General features: G+C 34.8%; 1 long non-coding RNA gene across 1 annotated transcript in view; it reads right to left on the reverse strand.

Annotated features, from left to right (window-relative positions):
- Nucleotides 1–987: 987 nt before the first annotated feature.
- The window catches only part of LOC118766598, a 13241-nt gene continuing 5746 nt past the window's right edge, over nucleotides 988–8482 (reverse strand). The window contains exons 2-3 of the long non-coding RNA XR_005002539.1: nucleotides 2202–2205; nucleotides 988–1237 (exon numbers count right to left, since the gene is read on the reverse strand). This is a non-coding gene — a long non-coding RNA (uncharacterized LOC118766598). The remainder of the gene's footprint in view (nucleotides 1238–2201; nucleotides 2206–8482) is intronic.

An 8482-nucleotide genomic window follows, 5' to 3' on the forward strand; every position in this document is an offset into this window, starting at 1 on the left:
GCTTGTGCAGAGAACGACACAGAGCGGCATCTTCTAGTGCATTATCATATTAATCATCTGTATCCAAGAGTCCCTGTTTGGTACAGGCATTTTTGAAAGTGCCACATAGGTGGCCGTACAATGTGTGAAGATTGTCCAAGTAGGTTGGTCCCTGAACAACATGAAGTAAGAGCTGCAGATAGAAGCATTCGGAGTTCAAGAATGAACTTTGTAGATGCGTCCAATTGTGTCGCCTTTGTACACAGCTGGATCCAACTGCGTAGGATGGCCTTGTTTTCGTCGTTGCCACTGAGAAGATGATTGATCCTATGTATAATAATGTGACACTTCAGCGTACAAAATAGACGTTGTGAAGGGGTCAAATTTGCATAGGTGAAAGAAGGGCGTGAGAGTGGTCTTTGGCGGGGCAGCTGTTGTCTTCTGTGAAGTTAATTCGCTGCCTGTTTTCCAGATGAACGCTGAGATGAAACATAGGAGGTTATCGCTCGTGAACGGGAAATCCTAAGCTTTTTCATATGGCTTCAATGGTGGATATGTAGCGTCCAGTTTCAAAAAGAGTCGTTTCATCATGTAGATTTTATTTGAAAAACGGCTCTGTCCAATCCTTTAGTAATGTACTTGCATATGTAACGTACGCATTTGACAGATTTATAGAATTCTACGTTGATGTGTGCATGAAATGCTTTGCAGAGCTTCTTCTTCTGGGGTACGACCCACCGATTGTCAACCAAAAAAAGTGAAGGGGGGGATACAAATGTAAGGGAACAATCAATTTCTGAACATTACTTCGCAAGAGTTACCTCCCTTGTCCACAATAGTCACCGTACATCAGAAATTGAGGTTTTTCTTACCCTTTCTTTATAAGTCCCATTACTCAGTATTACTCCATATGTGGAAAACCTAAAGTGTGTAGAACCATCTGTGGAACATTGTCTGCACAGTCTGTGACAGATCATGCTTTTCTTTTGCTGGGCTCAAATCTCATTTGCGAACTCATGAAAAACTAACTTCCACCAATTAATCTGCCTATATGTCTGTGCACACTTTTCAATGCAATGTATGCCAGAAGGTCTGCAAATCTAACGTAGGTCTCAAAAGACATTTTAAGATCCACAAAGATCAGAACTTAACTGCAGCGCTTGGTGGTCCAAATCAGATTTGCAATCTATGTGGGTGTCTTTTCAAAACATTTTCTGGTTTAAAAAGCCACATCAGATGTCATGATGGTTCTAAGATTCTACAAGCGGTGGTCAAACTATGCATAAAGCGTAGACAACTACCATATGCATACATACATACATACATACATACATACATACATACATACATACATACATACATACGTACATACATACATATATATATATATATGCATGTATACATAGTTATATATATTATATATGTATGTATCTGTCCGTCTGTATATCTATCTATTTATCTGTCTGTCTGTCTATCTATCTATCTATCTATCTATCTATCTATCTATCTATCTATCTATCTATCTATCTATCTATCTATCTATCTATCTATCTATCTATCTATCTATCTATCTATTTATCTATCTATCTATCTACCTACCTACCTATCTACTTATCTATCTATCTATTTATCTATCTATCTATCTATCTACCTACCTACCTATCTACTTATCTATCTATTTATCTATCTATCTATCTATCTATCTATCTATCTATCTATCTATCTATCTATCTATCTATCTATCTATCTATCTATCTATCTATCTTTCTATATATATATGCATTCGCGGATAGTTGATGGGTTGGTTGTGGAGCTGATGAAAGACAAGTAACTATGGAATTATGCATAGGCAGACATTACCTATTTTCTCTGTTTTCGATCGCATTGTTTACACACGTATTGGTATACGAAACATCACAACTTTCAGAGCTGGCTATAAATTCCATAGAAAACCTATAGGGATAAAAAAAATAAGAACCTTGTACTGTTAACACAAAAGTAAGGAACAATATTGACTTGTAAATCTTTAATACACTTGGTATGATCATATAACTGCAAAACGAAACGGTGTCTCCATGCTAGCGTTTAATATGCACGTATCTGTTGTCAGGAATGTGTTTAATAAGTAAACTGGACTATACAACTCTCTGGACAACTAATATTCTTGTGTTTACGCCCCCACAACTTAGAGGTTCTGTAATAGAGACTGATAGAATAAGTACTAGGCTTAAAAGATTTGTACTGGGGACGTTATCTGGGAACGGAATCTGCAAGGCGGTGCCTCAGCATGGCCGCAGTCCAATGACTGAAACAAGGAAAAGACAAAAAACAAAACAAAAAAAAGAAGTAATATATAAAGAAAAGAAAGCTACAAAAGGTAAAAAAAAGTTTATTTTATATCTTTTGAAGGTTTGAGAAAAGCAGCAGCTTCCAGTTTTAGTTTGGAGGAAATAAACATAATTTTTGAGTGAATAGTGTATTTCAACTTTTGCTGTGCTGGGCAAACGGTCAAACCTCTACACAGTCTACCTCACACCGCAACCCTTCAGTCTTGACTTAATTCAATAACGCCTATTGAGATGAATTGTTGTTGGTTTACATATTGCTCTTGCATGGCAATAAAAAATGGCGACTAACTCGAAAGCATTGATGATCTCTAAGGAATTTTAAAGTTAGAAGAATATGTTATTGCATGCAACCAGTTATAATATCTAGCAACTGTTACAAAATTGCCATTTAAATAACACACACACACACACTCTCTCTGTCTCTCTCTCACACGCATATACAGCACATACGCTCATAAAGTATATATAATATTTTAAGATCAAAGTGTATTAGAACATATAAGATAAATTTATTTTAGTTAGCTAAAAGCTGTGTACCTATGGTGAATATAAATATATCTTGTTATTCTCCTAACGCCTGGAAAAATATGGAGATTATCCTGAAATGCTTCATAGATGGCTGGTTGTTAGACAGAGGGTAAACACACTTCATCCTTCTGCTTTCGAAGAGGAACTGATAGCAATCGCTATTTAAATCAGATATAAACTAGAAGCTGGCTACAATGAAGCTATATAAAAATGCCAAGCTAATTTGAATTGCCATGTATTACTCAGCGGTATGATTAAAGATTTAATGAATATATTATGTACTCACATTTGAAAACATAATTAGATAAATTACCTGATAATTATTTAATTAGAAAATTAGAATATATAAAACAAATCTAATGTGGTTAGATTACACTTAACCTTCTGTTTATAGCACCTACACTGCGCAAGTTAAACAAGTATAAATGCATCACGTTATTCTACTCAAAACACATATGCAAATATATGTATGTATGTATGTATGTATATACGTATGTATGTATGTATGTATGTATGTATGTATGTATGTATGTATGTATGTATGTATGTATGTATGTATGTATGTGTATATATATGTATATATATATATATATAATATATATATATATATATATATATAAATGTATGTACATATACATACGTAAATACATACATAATTACATAATACATACATACATACACATATATATAAACCCACACAAACACACATACATGTGTGTGTGTGTGTGTGTGTGTGTGTGTTTGTACTTGAACAATATTTAATTTCTGACATTAAACATATCTTTTAACCTAAGTAGCCTAGAAAATGTCTGGTAAAAATATTTCCTTGTGTCCGATAAAAACATTTCCTTAGGTGATATATAATGAGAAACGAAACGGCGGGACACAATGACAAAAGTAGTGCCTTAAATACAAAAATCAGTTTAGTCCTTGAACACAAATCTGCCTTTTGCAAACCTGAGTAACAACAGGGACAACCACAGTAAAAACAACAACAACAACAACAACAACAACAACAACAACAGCCACAGCAGCAACAGCAGCAGCCGCAGCAACAGCAACAGCAGCATCAGCAGTATCAACATCACCAACAACAACTTCAATAAGCCATTCTGATGTAGAAGCATTACTGAAATCATCATAGTGGAATAAATTATGCTAATAAGGAAGCCTCTACACGTTGGCGTGGTCTGCTAGAAATAGGAACAAAATTTCCTATAAATTATGCCACATTTTCTTTTGTTTTAACATACATCTGGATGTACCGTTAAAACATTTAGAGAATTGGAGTGTTGCGCTCGGAATGTCTTGTTCATGACTGATTTGAGGACAAACACCAGGAAATATTGTAATTTAAACACAATAGACACGACAGAAACCCCGCCTGTCATGTTATACATATAAAACGCTTCGTAACCGTGTATTAGAAAGTGTATTAGAACATATAAGATAAATTTATTTTAGTTAGCTTATAGCTGTGTACCTATGGTGAATATAAATATATCTTGTTATTCTCCTAACGCCTGGAAAAATATGGAGACTATTCTGAAATGCTTCATAGATGGCTGGTTGTTTGACAGAGGGTTAACACACTTCATCCTTCTGCTTTCGAAGAGGAACTGATAGCAATCGCTATTTAAATCAGATATAAACTAGAAGCTGGCTACAATGAAGCTATATAAAAATGCCAAGCTAATTTACATTGTCATGTATTTTTAAGCTCCACAGCAACATTGTTTGAGTGCACGTAAAAGCAAAGCTGTTCACACAGCACGGCTAGTCTGCCTTTGTTTCAGGCATAACGTACCCAGAGTTACAATTTCCCTTAGCGTACATGTCTTTTCTCTATTTTAAGCTTAGCCGGCGCTTTCACGAACTTTACTTTAAAATCGTTTGCAAAGTTTTTTTCTATGTGTTAATTCATTTTGGTAACAGAAGCAACAGGGAACTTTCCGTCGGTCAATGCTATGAACAACGTGTTGGTCTGCCAAATGAATTCCAACGAAATTAGCGTCAACGATGATGAGAACCCCTTTCATGTAATTTTAGGGCCGATTTAGCTGGACACAAGATGACATGGCTGGACTTTTGAATTACAGTTCCAGTTCCGTAAAAAACAAAGGGGTTATCTTCTCTACAAAAGGCACAGGACCTGAAGTTTTCGGGGAAGGGTCTAGTTGATCACATCGATCCCACAAGGCAGCTGGTACATACTTTATCGCCCCCCCGAAAGGAGGAAAGGAAAATTCAACCTCAAAAGATTCGGAACTTAGAACGTAAAGACGGATGAAATGCTACCAAGCATTTCATCCGGCGTGCTAACGATTCTGCCAGCACATAGCCTTCTCAAGTCGCTAATAATAAAATAATGATGATAATGATAATACCAGTACTACTACAGATAATAATGAATTCCATAACTGTGCGATTCTTATTTATCGAACGCTAAAACATGCGAAAAAAAAAAAGCAAAGGAGAGATTTTAGCTGAAAACAGAGAGAACCAAAATAAATATTATAAAGCGCTCCATTTGACGCTTTGATAATTCGCCATCTTAGTTACAGTGATGACGATAAGGAAGAAGCTAAGATCTTTAAGGCTTGCCATAACGGTAATATTTTCTTTGAGGAATTCTAACAGTACTGCCCCTATTGTTAGAAACTTTTGATTTATGGAATCCCACAACTTGTTATGTTATGTCTGAGGAAATAGCTGCCGCTTCTTTTAAACTAGGATCTGCATATCAATCAGCTTTTTACGAGTAATACTACTAATCTGCTAACAAAGAGGCACATCTGCAGTATATGCATATACGTAAATGTTTGTATCTATGCATAAAAAAGCACACACACACACGCGCACAAAAACACAGGCACACATACACACATATATATATATATAATTATATATATATATATGTATGTATAATATATATATATATATATATATATATATATATAGAGAGAGAGAGAGAGGTAATAGAGAGAATAGGGAGCAAGAGACAGGAACTAAATTAAAAAATGTTTACAACTTAACTATCATTTTCCCTACTGTTATAATCCTAGGTGAAAAAGTAAATGTTGCCAATGGCAACATAAATCAAAAATAAGCAAAATTACCCAGTTGTAGTAGGTATAGAAATAGTATAGTATTTTTCTATTTAGGTGTCCTATGTAGATAAATATCATGACCTATTTTGAGGCGGTTGGTATTTCTTGATAAATGTATTTTATTTATTCATCCATATTTGACCGGTATCATTGACAGTATAACAGAACTTGATATTTTGGGAATAAATTTACAACACATAATTCCCAATATATATTAACGAGTATTTGTCTTGTACTGGAATCTACTTGTTGACGATGAATATTCATACGATTTCCTTAAACTAAGTAAACTTTTTCTTATGTAATCTTCATAAGCATCAAGCTGCCCGGTAAATTGTACATGGATCTTGTCAGAAGGAAACCATGCAAAAGCCTGCGGCACACATACGTACATTCGTACACACAGGCACTAATATTTGTGAATGTGTGTGTGTGTGTGTCTGTCTTTGTGCGTGCGATTATCTCCATGTAAAAGAACATTTTGCTTATGTTGTGCTTATCTATGTTTCGCAAGTTAGTAGATAAAAAGAAATAATGAATAAAGCGTCAAGCTGAAGTAAGTATTGAAGATATAAGATAGTTTAAATCTTTTAATCCGCTACCCCAGCATGAATACACGTTTGAATGAAACCGGTAAAAGATTAATGAAATAAAAGAGTATCAACGCCATAAGCTCAGAAAACTCATTTGACCAATATTTACAATTGCTTATCTTTTTCATTCAGAGTTGAAAAACGAATTATTTCAGAGAAAATTTCCTAGAAGTTATCGTATTTATTATTGAGAGACAAACAATTGAAGCACATCTTAGAAAGTATCGTATGCAGAGAAGCTGATTACTGGAAACTGCTGCCATCCCGCATTTGCAATGGATTGTTCATGTTCTTGCACTCGCTAAAACAAATGTAGTTTAATTCTGTTTCAGCTGAACTGTAGCCGAATGACACTGATTCACAGGACGGTGCTTATGAAAATAACATGAGGCAACAGAACATCTGAATAATTTAAATGAGCCATTAATAGAGGACGGAAGTGGTAGCAGCGCACATGGCATTTTTAAATAGGGACCACTGAAACTGGTCCTCAACAATGTACAATCTTTGTTGTACTGTGGGGACTCGTATGCCTTAATGATTCAAAGAGCTATGCTAACAGAGTGCAAGCTCTTGGTATGGCGTCTCATGTTTGACGGATCAAATAACCTCTATGGATCAGCTTTCTTTGAGATCAACATGGACTTTCGTAGGGCCAACACCCCCATCTAGAAAAAAAAAAGAAAAAATGTTACAGAAGTTGAGGACTATTCAGAACCAATTAGATACGGGAGAGGAAGTTCTTCCCTCGGGTAAACATTTGACGTGGTGAAGCAAAATCTGAAAGGAAGCTCCAAACACAAAATAATGCCGAGATCCAACTCTGAGTGAAGAACAGTGAAGATAAATCGTCGACTGTCAATTCTCCATCGTTAACGAAGAACTATGTAAGGATGTATGTCTAAAAGTAATCATGTGAGTGAGGGAGGAAAAACTTCAACTCTAACTCTTCCTTTTCCCCTGTATATATATATATATATATAATATATATATATATATATATATATATAGAGAGAGAGAGAGAGGTAATAGAGAGAATAGGGAGCAAGAGACAGGAACTAAATTAAAAAATGTTTACAACTTAACTATCATTTTCCCTACTGTTATAATCCTAGGTGAAAAAGTAAATGTTGCCAATGGCAACATAAATAAAAAATAAGCAAAATTACCCAGTTGTAGTAGGTATAGAAATAGTATAGTATTTTTCTATTTAGGTGTCCTATGTAGATAAATATCATGACCTATTTTGAGGCGGTTGGTATTTCTTGATAAATGTATTTTATTTATTCATCCATATTTGACCGGTATCATTGACAGTATAACAGAACTTGATATTTTGGGAATAAATTTACAACACATAATTCCCAATATATATTAACGAGTATTTGTCTTGTACTGGAATCTACTTGTTGACGATGAATATTCATACGATTTCCTTAAACTAAGTAAACTTTTTCTTATGTAATCTTCATAAGCATCAAGCTGCCCGGTAAATTGTACATGGATCTTGTCAGAAGGAAACCATGCAAAAGCCTGCGGCACACATACGTACATTCGTACACACAGGCACTAATATTTGTGAATGTGTGTGTGTGTGTGTCTGTCTTTGTGCGTGCGATTATCTCCATGTAAAAGAACATTTTGCTTATGTTGTGCTTATCTATGTTTCGCAAGTTAGTAGATAAAAAGAAATAATGAATAAAGCGTCAAGCTGAAGTAAGTATTGAAGATATAAGATAGTTTAAATCTTTTAATCCGCTACCCCAGCATGAATACACGTTTGAATGAAACCGGTAAAAGATTAATGAAATAAAAGAGTATCAACGCCATAAGCTCAGAAAACTCATTTGACCAATATTTACAATTGCTTATCTTTTTCATTCAGAGTTGAAAAACGAATTATTTCAGAGAAAATTTCCTAGAA

The sequence above is a fragment of the Octopus sinensis genome, linkage group LG16, assembly GCF_006345805.1.
Source record: "Octopus sinensis linkage group LG16, ASM634580v1, whole genome shotgun sequence".
In the NCBI taxonomy this organism is placed as follows: Eukaryota; Metazoa; Mollusca; class Cephalopoda; order Octopoda; family Octopodidae; genus Octopus; species Octopus sinensis.